The sequence below is a fragment of the Chiloscyllium punctatum genome, chromosome 42 (assembly GCF_047496795.1).
Source record: "Chiloscyllium punctatum isolate Juve2018m chromosome 42, sChiPun1.3, whole genome shotgun sequence".
NCBI classification, from domain to species: Eukaryota; Metazoa; Chordata; class Chondrichthyes; order Orectolobiformes; family Hemiscylliidae; genus Chiloscyllium; species Chiloscyllium punctatum.
The window spans coordinates 59,231,153-59,248,130 of NC_092780.1; the positions used below are offsets into that span (position 1 = coordinate 59,231,153).

Here is a 16,978-nt window from a genome sequence, read left to right on the forward strand (position 1 = left end):
ATCCCAGGATCTCTAACCTGGCATCTTTCCGATCGAGTTTTGTTTATCTCCTGGACTGAAAATACAACATTCTCTTCGTTACAGCAGGAAACACTGCGCATGCTCCAACTCCCATGAGGCCCCTGGGTGATTGATGTCAGCGCTGGACCAATAAGAGAACGGGGTAGAGTTGGAAGACCCGGCGGTGGTTGGTCCTCCAACCATTCAGAGTTAATGAGAGGCGGGAGTAGTGTAAATCACGTGATCGTCCTCGCGGACAGTGCAGTATCGCTCAGACCAGGGTTTGGTCTGTGAGGTAAAGAAAGAAAAACAGCAGAAAGTGAGAGGGAAGTTATGTTAATATTGGCTGAGAAGTTTTACAAACAGTTGGTGCATATAGGAAAACACAAACTTGAAACTTCCATGTCCATGTTTGCAGGAAACTTAAATACGCCTCAGATGGCGATAGGCCCGAGTGACCGCCACCATCTTTATTGGGGGCAATGATTCGCGGGACACGTGCGAACAGCAGCGGGGCGCATGCGCAGCCTCCAAAGGGAGAGGGTGATGAGGCAGAGCAATTTCAAAACAAGAGAAAATCTTCTGGATACCTTTCCAGATTGTGGGGTTATCTCTGCTAACATTGCACTGCATCATCTCTGTGTTCCCTGATTACCTCTGTCAATATCTAACTTCATCACTTTCAAATGATGGGTATATTTTAGCTCTGTTTAGATTAGATTACATTTCAGTGTGGAAACAGGCCCTTCGGCCCAACAAGTCCACACCGACCCGCCGAAGCGCAACCCACCCATACCCCTACATTTACCGCTTTTCCTAACACTGCGGGCAATTTAGCATGGCCAATTCATCTGACCTGCACATCTTTGTGACTGTGGGAGGAAACCGGAGCACCCGGAGGAAACCCATGCCGACACGGGGAGAATGTGCAAACTCTGCACAGTCAGTCGCCTGAGGCGGGAATTGAACCCAGGTCTCTGGCGCTGTGAGGCAGCAGTGCTTACCACTGTGCCGCCGTGCCGCCCACTTTAGTATCTTAGTGTTACTTTCACAGACCTTTTGTAAATTACTTTTCCACTGCTGCCCACCCCTGACTATGTGCTGCCCTCTTACCAAATTTTCCGCAATATATTTTGCAGTCAGGAGTTATTTTTCTAGTGAGAGAGTCCATTTCCCTTCCATCTCTGGCCATCAAATTCTACAACATTTTCATTCCATGTGATTCATTTTGCACTTCCTACAACAGTTAGTTGTTGTACCTACAGCTCAACGAGCAAACCTATACCCTAAACCTCAACCTGAGCTACAAACCTTGCAACAACAAGTTAGTCTGTTTCTTCCTCCACAGATACTAGTGATCACTGCCAACGCCCTGTTGCCTGTGGAAAAGATGATGTTTAACCTTCTTGTATTGTTGCTGTTCATGTGGTGAAGGTGCTCCCACAGTGTGGTTTGGTAAGGAGTTAGATTTTTCATCCAGCAATAGTGAAGAATTAATGATAAATGTCCAAATCTATGAGCAATTTACATTTTTATAATGTTTATAATTTCACAGAAATATTATCAAGGGACTTTTGACATAACACAATAGATGTAAATATTAAGTCAGATTACCAAAAGCACTCCGAAATAAGCAGGTTTTCAGGAATATCTTAAAGGAGGAAAGCAAACTTGAGAGGTTTAGAGTGGGAATTCCAGACTTTGTTGCCTTGGCAACTGTAGAAGCAGCAGCCAATCGTGAATTAATGAAAAAAATCATAATGAAGAAACATTCGTTTCTGGAATCTGAAACGAAATGAATTGTTGAGGTCTTAAGGGTTGTGTGGTACAGGGAGATGGGGATAATCACAGCCAGGAATTAAATGAAGGGTGAGAATTTTAAATTGTTGTTGCTTATAATGGGAGCCTTTGTAGGTCAGGGAATACAGGGCTGATGGGTGAACAACGTTTGGTACACGTGGGCAGCAGAATTTTATATATTCTTGTGGTTACAGAGGGTGAATGTGGGAGGCCGACTGGGAGTGTGCTTGGATAGTTAAATCGATATGTAACAAAGGAATGGACTTTTTATTTGTTATTTACATAAATGATCCGAATGCGAATGTACAAGGCACGATTAGTAACTTTGTGGATGATACAAAATTAGGAGGTATTGTTGATACCGAAGAAGTTAACCAAAAAATTAGAGGGATCAGATGGGGAAGTAGGCTGAGGATTAGCAAAAACAATTCAATACAGATAAGTGTGATATGTTGTACTTTGGAAACTCAAACCAAGATAGGATTTACACAGTAAATGGTAAGGTCCCAAGAACTGTGGAACGGAGGGACCAGGACGACAAGTACATCGTTCTTTGAAAGCAGTGTCACAGGCAGACAGGCTGGTGAAGAATGCATTTAGAATGTTACCCTTCATTGGTTGAGGCATTGAGTAAAGGAGTTGGGATGTTCTGCTTCAGTTTTAGAAGTCGTTGGTGAGGCCTCACTTGGAGTGTTGTGCATAGTTTTTGTCACCCTGTTTTTAGGAAATATATCATTAAACCAGAAAGAGTGCAAAGAAGACTTACGAGGATGTTGCCAGGACAAATAGGCCTGAGCCATAGGGAGAGGTTGGCCAGGACAGGGTGACTTTATGCCTTGAAATGTAGGAGAATGAGGGGTGACCCTATTGATGTGTATAAAACCATGAGAGGCCTCGAGTGGATGAACGCATATAGTTTATTTCCCAAGGATGGGAGATTGAAAACTAGAGGGCATAGGTCTAAAGGTGAGAGAGGAAACATTTAAAAAGGACCTGAGAGGCAACTTCTTTATATATATGTTGTGCACATGGAATAAGCTGCCAGATAAAGTGTTTGAGGCAGGTACACAAGCAACTTTTTTAAAAAAAAGCATTTGGATAGGTACATGGATGGGAAAGGTTTAGAGGGATATGGGCTATAGGGCCTTATTACCGTATGGCCCTATTACTCTATGACTGGGCTGTCACCCTCACCTCATCTCTGGAATTCAGCTGATTGTCAGTTTGTGAATCAAGTCTGTAACACGATCAGGAACTGAGTGGCCCTGGCGGAACCCAAACTGAACATTGCTGAGCAGGTGCTGCTTGATAGCATTGTTGACGACACCTTTCATCACTTTTCTGATGATACATATGGAGAGGAAATTAGCCAGGTTATATTTGCCCTGTGTTTTTGTACTGAGCATGCCTGGGTGATGTTCCACATTGTTGGTAGATGCCAATGTTGTCGTGGTACTGAAACAGCATGGCTTGGTGGGACAAGTTCTGGAGTATGTGTCATCAGTATTATTGCCAGAATGTTGGCAGAGCCAATAGCTTTTGCACTATTCATCCATTTCTTGATATTATTTGAAGTGAATCAAATTGGCTGAAACCTCGCAACTGTGATGTTGGGGACCTCTGAAGCAGGCAGAGATGGATCATCCATTTGAAACTCCTGGCTGAAGCTTACTTCAAATACTATAGTCTTATCTTTTGCATGGATAGGTTGGGCTCCTCCATCAGTACGTGTGGGGATATTTGGTGTGCTTCCTCCAGGGAGTTGTTTCATTGTCCATCATCATTCATGACTAGCTATGGCAGAACTGCAGAGGTTAGATCTGATCCATTGGTTGTGGGATCGCTTAGTTCTATCTTCGATTACTTACAGTGTGGAAACAGGCCCTTCGGCCCAACAAGTCCACACCGACCCGCCGAAGCGCAACTCACCCAGACTCATTCCCCTACATTTATCCCTTCACCTAACACTAGGGGCAATTTAGTATGGCCAATTCACCTAACCTGCACATTTTTGGTCTGTGGGAGGAAACTGGAGCACCCGGAGGAAACCCACGCAGACACGGCGAGAATGTGCAAGCTCCACACGGTCAGTCACCTGAGGTGGGAATTGAACCCGGGTCTCTGGTGCTGTGAGGCAGCAGTACTAACAAACGTGCCACTGTGCTGCCCATCTCTCGCTGCTTATGCTGTTTGGCATGCAGGGAGGTCCTGATTGGCAGCTTCTTCAGGTTAGCACATCATTTTTAATCCTTGTGCTGCTCATGGCATGCCCTCCTGTACTATCCATTGAACCAGGGTTGATCCCTTGGCTTGATGCTAATGTTGAATGCAGGATATGCAAGGCCATGAGATTTCAGATTGTTCCGGAGTACAATGTTGCTGCTGATGACCCACAGTACCTCTATAGATGCCCAGTTCTGAGTTCCAGCATCTGTTCGAAGTCTGTCCAGTTTAGCACAGTGATAGTGCCACTTAACACAATGACGTGCTCTCAATTTTAAGGCAAGGCTTTGTCTCCAAAAGGACTGTGCAATGGTTGCTCTTATCAATACTGTCCTGAACGGTAAATTGGTAAGGATGAGGTAAGGTATGGTTTTCCCTCTAGTTGATTGCCTCACTACCTGTTGCAGACCCAGTCCAGCAGCTATGTCCTTTAGGACCTGACCAGCTCCATCAATAGTACTGCTGCCAAGCTACTCTTGATTGTGAGCATTGAAATCCTGTGCCCAGATTATATTTGGTACCAATTATACCTTCAGTGCTACCTCCAAGTGTTGTTCAGCTGAGTACCAATTCATCAGCTGAGGCAGGATGGTATTTGGAAATCAGCTGAAGCTATAAGACTTCCTGGTGTCTGGAGTCAATGCTGAGTACTCCCAAGGTAAATATTCCTGTCTGTACATCACTGTCCATCCTCTGCCTGGTCTGTTCTTCTGATAGGATAGACATATCTAAGGATGGTGATGGTGATCTCCAGTCAGTGTCTGCAAGGTCCGATTTCGTGATTATGTCAGGCTGTTGCTAGTCTATGAGACAGCTGCCTCAATTTTGGCACTAGATCCCAGATGTTAGAAAGGAAGACTTTGCAGGGTCACAAGGGCTGATCCTGTAGTTATATTTTCTAGTGTGCTAGTAGATGTCATGTAGTACACCTAGTTTCATTCCTTTGTTGAGATTTTGCGGTCATTAATACAACTGAGTAACTTGCTGGGCCGTTGTGAGTGGCCACATTTCTTTCCCTGAAGGACACTAGGTATTTTTTCTGCTGTTGACAATGGTTCCATGGCTATCAGTAGTTTCTTAATTCCTGATTTTTAAAAAATTGAATTCATATTCCACCATCAGCTGAGTTGCGATTCGAACCCCAACTTCTGTTGTATATTTTAATATTCTGGATAAAATTTAAACACATCAGGTTTGTTTACTCATTTTTAATATCACTAACACAGGTTTTGTTTATTTCCAAAATGCTGTCCATCATCCTGTCTCCTTCTTACTCCCCTCCAATAACAAGAGTGAGGAATAGATGGAGGTTCTTTGTTATTAAGATTTAGACAATCTGATCAGCAGCCTCGACTGCATCCCTCCTTCCACTCGCCCACCAAGCCAAACTGCCTCGCATGGTGCTTCTCATATTAGTGGTGCTGGAAGAGCACAGCAGATCAGGCAGCATCCAAGTAGCTTCGAAATCGACGTTTCGGGCAAAAGCCCTTTAGTCCTAAACTCACATCTTTCTACGTCTCCTGTCAAGCCTTATCAGAGTTCATCTTAACCCTTTTACCCTATTCCCGGTTAACTACAAATATTCCAATTATGTTTCTCTTTTCCAATTCTCCTCCTCCTCTTCACAGGTATTGTTGTTTGTTCTGTCTGTCTCTCTCTCTTTTCTGGTTATGTCTTTTTCACCTGTTCTGTTAAAACAATATTTGACCTCACCATTTTTGGAAAATCATGCTGCGCATCCACTCTCCTTTTCCTTTCTGAATTTGTTATTCATAAAGGATCAGTTCTTGGCCCTTCATTTGCATATTGCCAGGACGTAATCGTGACCAAAAACACGGTGTCAGGTTTCACATATCCACTGATAATGCTCAGCTCGACCTCACCGTCACTCCTCTGCGTTGCTCCATTGTTATTCAATTATCAAACTGCTAATCACATGTCCGTTACTTGATCAGCTGAAATTTCCTCCAGTAAAACTTTGAGATGGTTAAACCATTGCTTTCAGTTTTTATTACAAATTAGTTTCCCTTGCTGCTGAGTCCCACCCTCTTGCTGGGAACTGCCTGAGGCTGAGTGACACTCTTCACAATATTGCTCTTATTTCTGACCCCAAGGTGAGCATCTGATGGTGCATCTGCTCAATCACAAACACCAGAAATTTCAATCTCTAAAATTTTCCTTCTATCCATCTCACCTGCTACTGAATCCCTTACCTATGCATGTGCTGCCTTAAACTTGACAATTCTGAAACATGACTCTTGATTCCCTGTCTGAGACTCTCCCATGATGGGAAACCTCCTCTCAGCACTTACCTTGTCAAACCTGTCAAGAATCCTGCATGTTTCAATTAGATCATCTCCTATTTTCCAAAATCCTGTGAATAGATTCTCAACCTGTTTAGCCTTTCTTTAAAAGATAATCCCTCCAAACCAGGGATCATCGCAGTGAATCTTCTCTGAAACACCTCCAACAACGTGATATATTTCCTTAAATTAGGGGACCATAACTGCTTACATTACTACCAAAGTGGTCTTGAACTTGCCTTGTACAGTTGCACTAAGACATAGACTCCAAATTCTTATACTGCAAGCACCTTGAAATAAAGGACAACATTCCATTACCCTTCCTGGTTACCTGTTGCACCCGTGTGCTAGCTTTTTGTGTTTCTTGCACAGTTAGTTCAAAGTCTCTGTGGTGCAGCTTTCTCCAATTTTCACCATTTAAATAGTACTCTGTTCTTTTGTCAACTCCTCCAAACTAAATAACTTCACATTTTCCCACATTATATTCCACTTGCAACTTGTTGCCCACTTATGTAAATAACTCTCTGCAAACTGTTTGTAACCCTCTTGGAACTTGACTGTTGCACCTTTTCTATGAGATCCTCCCTCATTCTTTGAAATTCGGAGCGTGGAGCAGCAAGGCCCAGATATAATCGCTTAAGATTAAGGTTTAATGTTTGGAATTACTGGAAGGGGCCGATTGTTCAGAGTGGACACAACTTGTCCACCAAGTTGTGTTAGCTTTTCACACCCAATCTCTTATTGATGAGGCAGAGGGACAGCGCAGAAGGAAAGCAAAGGCAGGAAATCCTGCTGTCTGCATCTCAGTAACTCTTGGGAAATCCTGTCTCAGGTGTCAATGATCTGCTGATTTGTTCAGTCCCGTGAAGACCCAAGGCAGAAACTCATAGAAAGCCACATAATATTCCCCAGAATTGACTGCTGGCATCCACAAAAGGTAACGTGCGACAGGGAAAATGCATGGTCATCCTCGGTTAGGAGGACAGGATGGTGTGAATTTCTACCCTTCATAGAGTCATAGAGGTATGCAGCATGGAAACAGACCCTTCGGTCCAACCCGTCCATGCCGACCAGATATCCCAACTCAATCTAGTCCCACCTGCCATCACCCGGCCCCTATCCCTCCCAACCCTTCCTATTCATATACCCATCCAAATGCCTCTTAAATGTTGCCATTGTACCAGCCTCCACCATATCCTCTGGCAGCTCATTCCATACATGTCCCACCCTCTGCATGAAAACGTTGCCCCCTCGGTCTCTTTTATATCTTTCCCCTCTCACCCTAAACCAATGCCCTCTAGTTCTGGACTCCTCGACCCCAGGGAAAAGCGTTTGCCTATTTATCCTATCCATGCCCCTCATAATTATGTAAACCTCGAAAAGGTCACCCCTCAGCCTCTGACGCTGCAGGGAAAACAACCCCAGCCTGTTCAGCCTCTCCCTGTAGCTCAGATCCTCCAACCCTGGCAACATCCTTGTAAATCTTTTCTAAACCCTTTCAAGTTTCACAACATCTTTCCAATAGGAAGGAGACCAGAATTGCATGCTATATTCCAACATCCTTGACTGATAGTGATTGGTTTTATGAACTTTTGTTACAGGATATTACAAGTGGACTTGCGAGTGGGAATCTCAATAATTGTAACACCAAACTCTGACAGACTTACTCAATTTATTAAGACCTGGACATTCGCATTGTGTGACAATATTGTGTTCCAGGTCATTCCTACTTGCTTTACCAAATTTCTACCTTTAATCACCTTGTTCTCTTGGTAGATCTTCCCTAAAATCTTCAATATCTGTCCGTAATCCTTTTACGATCAGCTGATGAGTACAAGTATTATCATCTTAATGTATATCTTTTGTAAACATTATCACAGCTCTGTCACAGCTCCCCTCAATTTCCTTTACTACAAGGAGAACAATCTCCATTTCTCCAAACCCCTGATTCCCCAATGTCTGTTTGTTTTCTATAAGGTACAAATCAGGATTATGCTGGAACATTCTCGATTTGCCTGCAGCAGTGTGGTCCCAAACAATATTAAAGAAAGTGAACATCATCCAGGACAAAGCACTGTGTCAGAATGGTGTCACATCCGCCACCTTCAACCTTCCCTCTCTCTACCAACAGGGCACAGTGGCATCACTGTGTAAAAGTTAAAATCATTGTTGTCCGACCAGACCTCTCTCATTTGGCTGCTTTGTCATTACAGAGAGAGATGACTGGTGGTGTTTTAACCTGAAGGTTGAGAAGGAGAGACCACCTATACTTTCGACGTGCACGAGCAGCATCCAAATCACATGAATGAATAATGTAAAATAAAATCCAAAACATGCAAATAAAATAACTCTTCCTACAAACCATTTTGGTAAACTTCCTCTACACCCTCTCAGGGACCCTGCTCTCCCTCAAAATGTTTGTTACTCTTTGGTTTGCACAGACTCAGATGCTCTGCATTGCTGCGTTTGATGTCTTCAGTAACAATTGCACTGAATCTCACTGGCTGTAAGGGTTTGTAGACGCTGAAAACCTGATAATATTTAAGATGTATTTAGTTGCAAGCTGGTGATGCCAAGGCAGGCAAGGCTTTGGGCGCAGTGCTGGGAAATGGGATCAGAACAGTTGTTTTTAATCAGCACAGACCCAATTGGCCATGGTGCTTTTTATTATTGTAGACCTCTGACACACTTAGGAATATGACAAGCAATATTTGAAATCAGTTGAGAGATGGAGATATTATAATAGATAACACATGATTGGTCAGTGTTTTGGGAGGAAAGTGATGTACAGAGATGGAGCAATTTAGGAGGAAATTCTGGAGCTTGAAGCCAAGGAATCCGAAAATGCCACCATCAAGTGGAGAAATTAAAAAGGAGTATCCTCATAAGGATGGTGTCAGAGGAATGTATGTATTGCAGAGATTTTGGAAGCTGGCGAAGATTATAGAGATAAGGAAAGGTGTGAGGTTGGAGGAGGTCACAGAAATAGGGAGGATTGTAAGACTGAAGGAGACTTAGATGAGGTTTATGAGGATAGAGACAATTACAGAACGAAGGATGGTTGTAAAGCTTGGAGGAATTTACAGAGATAGGGAGGGTTTTGAGGCTGAAGGAACTCTTACAGAGATAGTAAGAGTTCTGAGAATCGAGGGTGATTCCTGCGACAGAGAGGGTGGTGAGGCCTGAGGGTGATACTCACCATAGGGCGGGCAGTGAGGCTGTGGCAGGGGGGGAGTTCCCACGATCGGAAGGTTGGTGTGGCTTGAGGGCAGATTATCCACTGTGGTGTACTTAGAGCACGTAGACTAAAGCAGTTAAAGAAGATAGTTCATCACCACTTTCTTCAAGTCAAATAAAGATGGACAATAAATGTTAGTCTGGTCAACAAAGACCAAATATGACTTAAAGACCCATATATAAATTAACATATGATGAATTCCTGTTTTGTGGACAGCAAGCAGAAACTCTGATAACTCTCCTTGAAGCTGAATAGGTTAAGCAATGATTTAGTTGAGTTGTTGATGTGTTTCCAGGATATTAGTTTGCAGAGAGATAGAGAAATTATTAACTTTGTGACAATGTTTGTTAACCACAGAACACAACTTTCAGATAATTGGCAAATAATGCAAGTTGAAAATGTGAAGATTATTTGATTCGAGGTTCTGAAGATCTAGAACAATCTGAACAGCAGCTGGATGCAAATTCTGCAGTTATTCTCAAAAGAGGTTTGGAATTTAACTTTTCAAGGAATGATTGGGAGGGCTATGGGCAAATGGCAGGGGAATTGGAACAGATTTGCAGCATCTCTAGGGTGAGAGTAAAGCCTTTGACAAGGTTTCACATGGCAAAACTAATTATGTACAGTGAGGTCATGTGGGACTCAGGAAGAGCTTTCCAGTTGGAAACAAATTTGACATTATGGTAGGAGACAGAGCATGGTAGTGTCGGCCTGTGACCAACTGTTCCACAGACATCGGTATGGGGGTCCATAGAATCCCTACAGGCCCTTCAGCACAGCAGTGAGTGGGTCCACTTTTGTTTCTAATTTATGTTAATGATTTAGGTGAGAACATGGGAAGCAAGGTTAGTAAATTTGCAGATAATACTAAAATTGGCAGTATAGTGGATTGTGAAGGTTATCTAAGTTGGCAAAGATCTTGATCAATTGGGTCACTGGGCTGAGGAATGGCAGATGGAGTTCAATTTGGATAAATGTGAGGTATTTCATTTTTGGTAAAATAAACAAGGGTAAGACTTATATAATTAATGGTTGGTTCCTGGGTGATGTAAAACAGAGAATCCTTTGAGATTTGTGTCACAAATGGATGGGGTGGTTAATAAATTGTTTAGCATACTTGCCTTCGTTGCTGAGACATTTGAGTATAGGAGTTGAGAGGTCATGTTAAGGTTATACACAACATTGGTGAGGCCTCATCTGAAGTAATGTGTCCAGTTCTGGTTGTCCTTTTACAGGACGAATATTATTAAAATGGAGAGGGTTCAGAATAGATTTACAGGGATGTTGGCGGGAAATAGAGGGCATGAATTATGTAAATAGACTGGAAAGGCTAGGACTTTTTCCAACAGAATATAGGAGGCTGATGAGTAATCCTATAGAGATTTTTGAAATCATAACGTCCCTCGATTATATGAATAGCAAGGGTCTTTTCTTTAGGGTGGAGGATTTCAAGACAAGGGGCCATATTTATAAGGTGAGAGGAGAAAGAGTTTAAAAATAGATATGAGTGGCAACTTTTTTTTTAAAAGGGTGGTTCATGTGTAGAATGAACATCCAGAGGAGGTGGTGGATCCAGGTCCAGTTGCAACATTTAAAAGGCACTTGGATAAGTGCATGAACAGGAAAGGTTTGGAGGGATATGTGCCAGTTGCATTAAGTTCTACATTGGAGTAAGGCCAACTTGGATGGTATTAAGAAAGAACTTTCAAAAGTTGCTTGAGAGAGGCAATTCACTGGTAAAGGGATGGTTGGAAAGTGGGAGGTCTTCAAAGATGAGATAAGGAGAGTCCAGAGACAGCATATTCCTGTTCGTGTGAAGAGCAAGGCTGATATGTGTAGGATGACTAGAGAAATTGAGGCTCTGGTTAAGGAAAAGAAGGCCAGGAATACACTGCAGGAATCGAGTCAATCCCTCAAGGAGTATAACAGCAGTAGGAGTATACTCGAGGGAAATCAGGAGGACAAAAGAGAGACATGAGATACCTTCGGCAAATAGTGTTAAGGAGAATCCAAAGAGATTCTTCAAATACATTAAGGACTAAAAAGCAGTTAGGGAGATAATAGACCCCTTGAAGATCAGTAAGGCTGTCTGTGTGTGGAACTGCAGATGTGTGATTCGTAAATAAGTATTTTGCATCAGTCGAGGATAAGGAAGTTAGGGAAACAAATAGTGATGTCTAGAAAAGTGCCCCTATTACAGAGGAGAATGTGCTGGACGTCTTAAAATGCATAAAGGTGGATATATTCTCAGCACCTGATCAAGTGTATCCATGAAATCCAGGGGAAGAGGAAGATGGGAAATAACTGCTAGGACCCTTGTTGAGGTGTTTATATTGTCACTGCCACTGGGTGGCTAATGTGGTGCCATTATTTCAGCAAGGTGGTAAGGAAAAGTGAGGGAACTATAGACTGGTGAGCCTGATGTTAGTGGTGGGGTAAATTGTTGGAGCGAAGTCTGAGGGACAGGATTTACAAGTATTTGAAAAAGCACAGACTGATTAGGGGTCGTAAGAATGGCTTTGTATGTGGGAAATCCTATCTCACTAAATTGATTGAGTTTTTTTGAAGCGGCGGAGTGCGGAGATTCTACAGAATTATAGAGCTGGTATAGAATACAGGGTTGTGGAGGGCATAAGTCGAGTGATTTGATAACAAAGATGAGAATTCTAGAATTGACTTAGCATACTGCTGCTGGTATTAGACTGAGTTTTGAGAATACTTTTTAAATTCGAAAGAGATGCCAGGCCTTCAAGTGTATTATTCTTGCGAAACTTTAAATAAATTACTTTTTCAGCAACCCTTCAAAATGCCATTTCAAACTATATTAGATTAGATTAGATTACTTACAGTGTGGAAACAGGCCCTTCGGCCCAACAAGTCCACACCGCCCCGCCGAAGCGTAACCCACCCATACCCCTACATCTACATTTACCCCTTACCTAACACTATGGGCAATTTAGCATGGCCAATTCACCTGACCTGCACATCTTTGGACTGTGGGAGGAAACCGGAACACCCGGAGGAAACCCACGCAGACACGGGGAGAACGTGCAAACTCCACACAGTCAGTCGCCTGAGGCGGGAATTGAACCCAGGTCTCAGGCGCTGTGAGGCAGCAGTGCTAGCCACTGTGCCACCGTGCCGCCCACATTAATTATAAAGCATCTCGTAACATTGTCAACTAGGGATGTTCAGGGTTAACTTCTTTCTGGATTAGTGGTGCTGGAAGAACACAGCAGTTCAGGCAGCATCCGAGGAGCAGTAAAATCGACGTTTCGGGCAAACGCCCTTCATCAGGAATAAAGGCAGAGACCCTGAAGCGTGGAGAGATAAGCTAGAGGAGGGTGGGGGTGGGGAGAAAGTAGCATAGAGTACAATGGGTGAGTGGGTGAGGGGGTGAAGGTGATAGGTCAGGGAGGAGGGTGGAGTGGATAGGTGGAAGCAAATATGGCTGTGGTAGCGAGTTTGTTTCAGGACATGGTTGAAGAGCTTCAGGTCAGAGGAAATGACCTGGGAGTTGCAGTGGGAGAGGGACTCCCTGAGATTCTTGTAGAGAGAGGAGCAAAACTTCTTCAAGGCAGGCATCCTTGCAAGAGGATTCACAGTAGGGTTAAAATCTTCTTGTTGAGTTAGTCTACCTAAAAAGTTTGACTGTATTTGAAATTGAAATTGTACATTGTTCTTCTGGAATTTGTGATGCATTTTAGCTATTAATCTACATTATTGTTCTCGGTGCATTTTGATTCTCACTGTGAGGAAATCTAAATAAGTGAATACAGTTCACTCCGAGCGGTTTATGAACTGGAGTTAAACAGTGGCTCATTTGCCCTCATGTCTCATGTAATTTGGTGTCAAATATTGTTTTTTATAATTAATCCAGTGAAGTGTCTTGAGATGTTATATTACAGTTTGTTTTGTACACTAATACCGATTGTTATTTCAAGTAGATAGGATAGTGAAGAAGGCGTTTGATATGCTTTCCTTTATTAATCAGAGAAGTAAATACAGGAGTTGGGAGGTCATGTTGTGACGTACAGGAGATTGGTTAGGACACTGTTGGAATATTGCGTGCAGTTCTGATCTTCTTCCAATCGGAAAGATGTTGTGAAACTTGAAATGGTTCAGAAAAGATTTACAAGGATGTTGCCACGTTTGGAGGATTTGAGCTATAGGGTGAGTTTGAAGAGACTGGGACTGTTTTCCCTGGAGCGTCGTAGGCTGAGGGGTGACCTTATAGAGGTTTACAAAATTATGAGGGGCAGGGATAAGATAAATAGAGAAAGTCTTTTCCGTGGGGTGGGGGAGTCCAGAACTAGAGGCCATAGGCTTAGGGTGAGAGGCGAAAGATATAAAAGAGACCTAAGGGGCAGTTTTTTCACACAGAGGGTGTTACGTATATGGAATGAGCTGCCAGAGGAAGTTGTGGAGACTAGCACAATTGTAACATTTAAAAGGCATTTGGCTGGGTATACAAATAGGAAGGGTTTGGAGGGATATGGGCCGGGTGCTGGCAGGTGGGACTAGATTGGGTTGGGATATCTGGTCGGCATGGATGGGTTGGACCAAATGGTCTGTTTCCATGCTATACATCTCTATGACTCTAAGTGACAAAGAAGGTTGATGAAGGCAGAGCAGTGGACATGTTTATATGGACCCCTGCAAGGCATTCATTGCGGTTCAATATCGTAGGCTGGTGAGCAGGCTCGCTATTTGTATACAAGATTGGCTTGAAGGTCGGAAACAGGATCATGGTGGAGGGCGTTTTGTTCCAGACTGGACGCCTGTGAATAGCGGTGTGCCACTTCGATTCGTGCTGCATCCACTGCTTTTTGTTATTTATATTAATGATTTGGAGTGAATATGTGAGGAATGGTTAGTATATTTGCAGGTGACGTCAAATTGGAGGTGTAGTGGACGGTGAAGAAGAATCTTTCAGAGTACAATGGGACCTTGATCTGATGGGCCGATGGGTGGAAGAGTGGCAGTTGGAGGTTAATTTAGAAAAATGTGAGGTGTTGCATTTTGGTAATACAAATCAGGCCATACTGAGACACTTGAGGTAAGGTGCTGGGGAGTATTGCCGAACAGTGTCTTTGGGGTGCAGATGCACTGTTTCTTGAAGGTGGATCGCAGGTAAACAAGGTAGTGAAGATGATGTTTGGTATGCTTGCCTTTATTGGTTAGTGCATTGAGTACGGGAGTTGGTATATCGTGTTATCCTGAATAGGACATTGATTATGCCACTTTTGGAGTACTGTGTTCAGTTCTGGCCTCCCTGCTGTTGGAAAGATGCTGTTAAATCTGACAGGGTTCAGAAGGAGTTTACAAGAATGTTGCAAGAATTTGAGAGTTTGAGCTATGGGAAGAGGCTGAGTAGACTGGGGGTATTATCCTTGGAGCATCAGATTTAAGGGTTGACCTTATAGAAATTTATAAAATCGTGACGGGCATGGATAGAGTGAATAGCCATGGTCTTTTTCCGAAGGTAGGGGAGTCCAGATCTCGAGAGCATAGGTTTAAGTGAGAAGGGGAAAGATTTAAAAGGACTTAAGGAGCAGGCGCTGGTGTGTGTGTACAATAAGCTGCCAGAGGAAATGGTGGAGGCTGGTATATTTAACAGGCATATTGATAGGTACATGATCAAGTAGGGTATGGATGAGTAAGGGCCAAATGCTGGTAAATAGGATTAGATTAATTCAGTTTAATTTATGCTTGAATGAGTTAGATGAAAGGATGTGTTTCATGCTGTACAACTCTTACTCTGAACATTTTGTTTTCATTTCAGAATTCCACAGTTTTATTTCTATTCCATTATTAGCCTTCAAAGGGATCGAAAGGCATTGGGAGAAAACAGGAACAGGGTTGAGGTGTACATCTATAAAATGGCCCCCTCCCCAGCTCTCCCATCACTCCTTCTCTCTGTATTTTTTTCCAAACAGTGACAGGTTCCCTTCCCGAAGAATATTTAGAAAGGAGTTTGGTTTTAATGATAATGCAGCAGTTTCCGCAAGTGCCAGCTCCACAAGTGACCAGAGAATTTCTCTCAGTTTCACAACCTGAGTGTGTTCTTCTGCTTTCTCGCTCACTGATTTTGTTTTATGTTTGAAAGGTCGGTTTGCAGTTAGAGAATTTGAACCGTTTTGCATACAAATCTGACAGTCATTCTGTTTATCACAACCTAATTATCTCAGGACTTTGAAACATTGAAGGAAAGAGCACTGTTCACACTGGGTAGAAACACATATTCTCTGTGGGTGCAAGAGTTTGTGAAGATTCATCTGAAATGTCTAAACAACAGCACAGTCACATTGGGGAGAGACTATGGAAATGTGCAGACTGCGGGAAGGGCTTCCTTTACCCATCCCAGTTGGAAACTCATCAACGGAGTCACACTGGAGAGAAACCATTCACCTGCTCTGATTGTGGGAAGGGATTCACTTCACCATCCAGGCTACTGATACACCAGCGAGTTCACACTGGAGAGAAACCGTTCACCTGCTCCAATTGTGGGAAAGCATTCACTCAGTCAACAAATCTGCGAACACACCAGCGAGTGCACACTAGAGAGAGACCATTCATCTGCTCTGATTGTGGGATGGGATTTACTCAGTTATCCAATTTACTTAAACACCGGCGCGTTCACACTGGAGAGAAACCATTCACTTGTTCTGAATGCGGGAAGGCATTCACTCAGACAAATCACCTGCTGATACACCAGCGAATTCACACTGGAGAGAGACCATTGAACTCTTCCGTGTGTGGGAAAGGTTTTGCTGACTCAAATTCCTTGCTGATACTCCAGAGAGTTCACACTGGGGAGAAACCATTTACCTGCTCCGAGTGTGGGAAGGGATTCACTTGCTCATCTAACTTATTGAGATACCAGAGTGTTCACATGGGGAGAGACCATTCACCTGTTCAGAGTGTGGGAAGGGTTTCAATCATTCCTCCTACCTGCTGGAGCACCAGCGTGTTCACACTAGAGATATGGACCATTCACTTGCTCGGAGTGTGGGAAAGGATTCACTCAGTCATCCAAACTGTTAACACACCAGCAAATTCACAAAGATTCACAGTTGAAGGATTTTGCTTTCACTCACACTAATGAATGATCCATGGTTTAGGGCTGTTTGTGCTAATGTTATTAATTAAAGGTCCTGATATTGTAGATAAAATGTACATAACAGTTGTGTATTTGTAAGGGAGATTTTGGAAATGATCACTGTACATCAGTGTCACTGTACATCAAAGTATTTATACTGAGTAAGATTGTCCATCTGCTCAGTGGAAAGGAATTTCCTGGTTCATCAGGATTCGTTAACCTGAATTTCTCAGTATGGGTAGTTCTCATTTAAAGTGGGTTCCAGTAGCACAATTTGGCTATGACATGGCTGAAGAGTTAGGGAATGGTATT

General features: G+C 43.0%; 1 long non-coding RNA gene across 3 annotated transcripts; it reads left to right on the plus strand.

The window, feature by feature from the left end:
• Positions 1 to 242: 242 nt before the first annotated feature.
• LOC140465596 (uncharacterized) lies at positions 243 to 16,489 on the plus strand. Of its 3 annotated transcripts, none has more exons than XR_011955126.1 (3): positions 243 to 295; positions 7,159 to 7,263; positions 15,756 to 16,489. It is a non-coding gene; the product is annotated as an uncharacterized lncRNA (long non-coding RNA). The 3 variants fall into 3 exon arrangements; XR_011955128.1 differs by lacking the exon at positions 15,756 to 16,489 and adding an exon at positions 8,304 to 8,466; XR_011955127.1 differs by lacking the exon at positions 243 to 295 and adding an exon at positions 1,384 to 1,455.
• Positions 16,490 to 16,978: the final 489 nt, after the last annotated feature.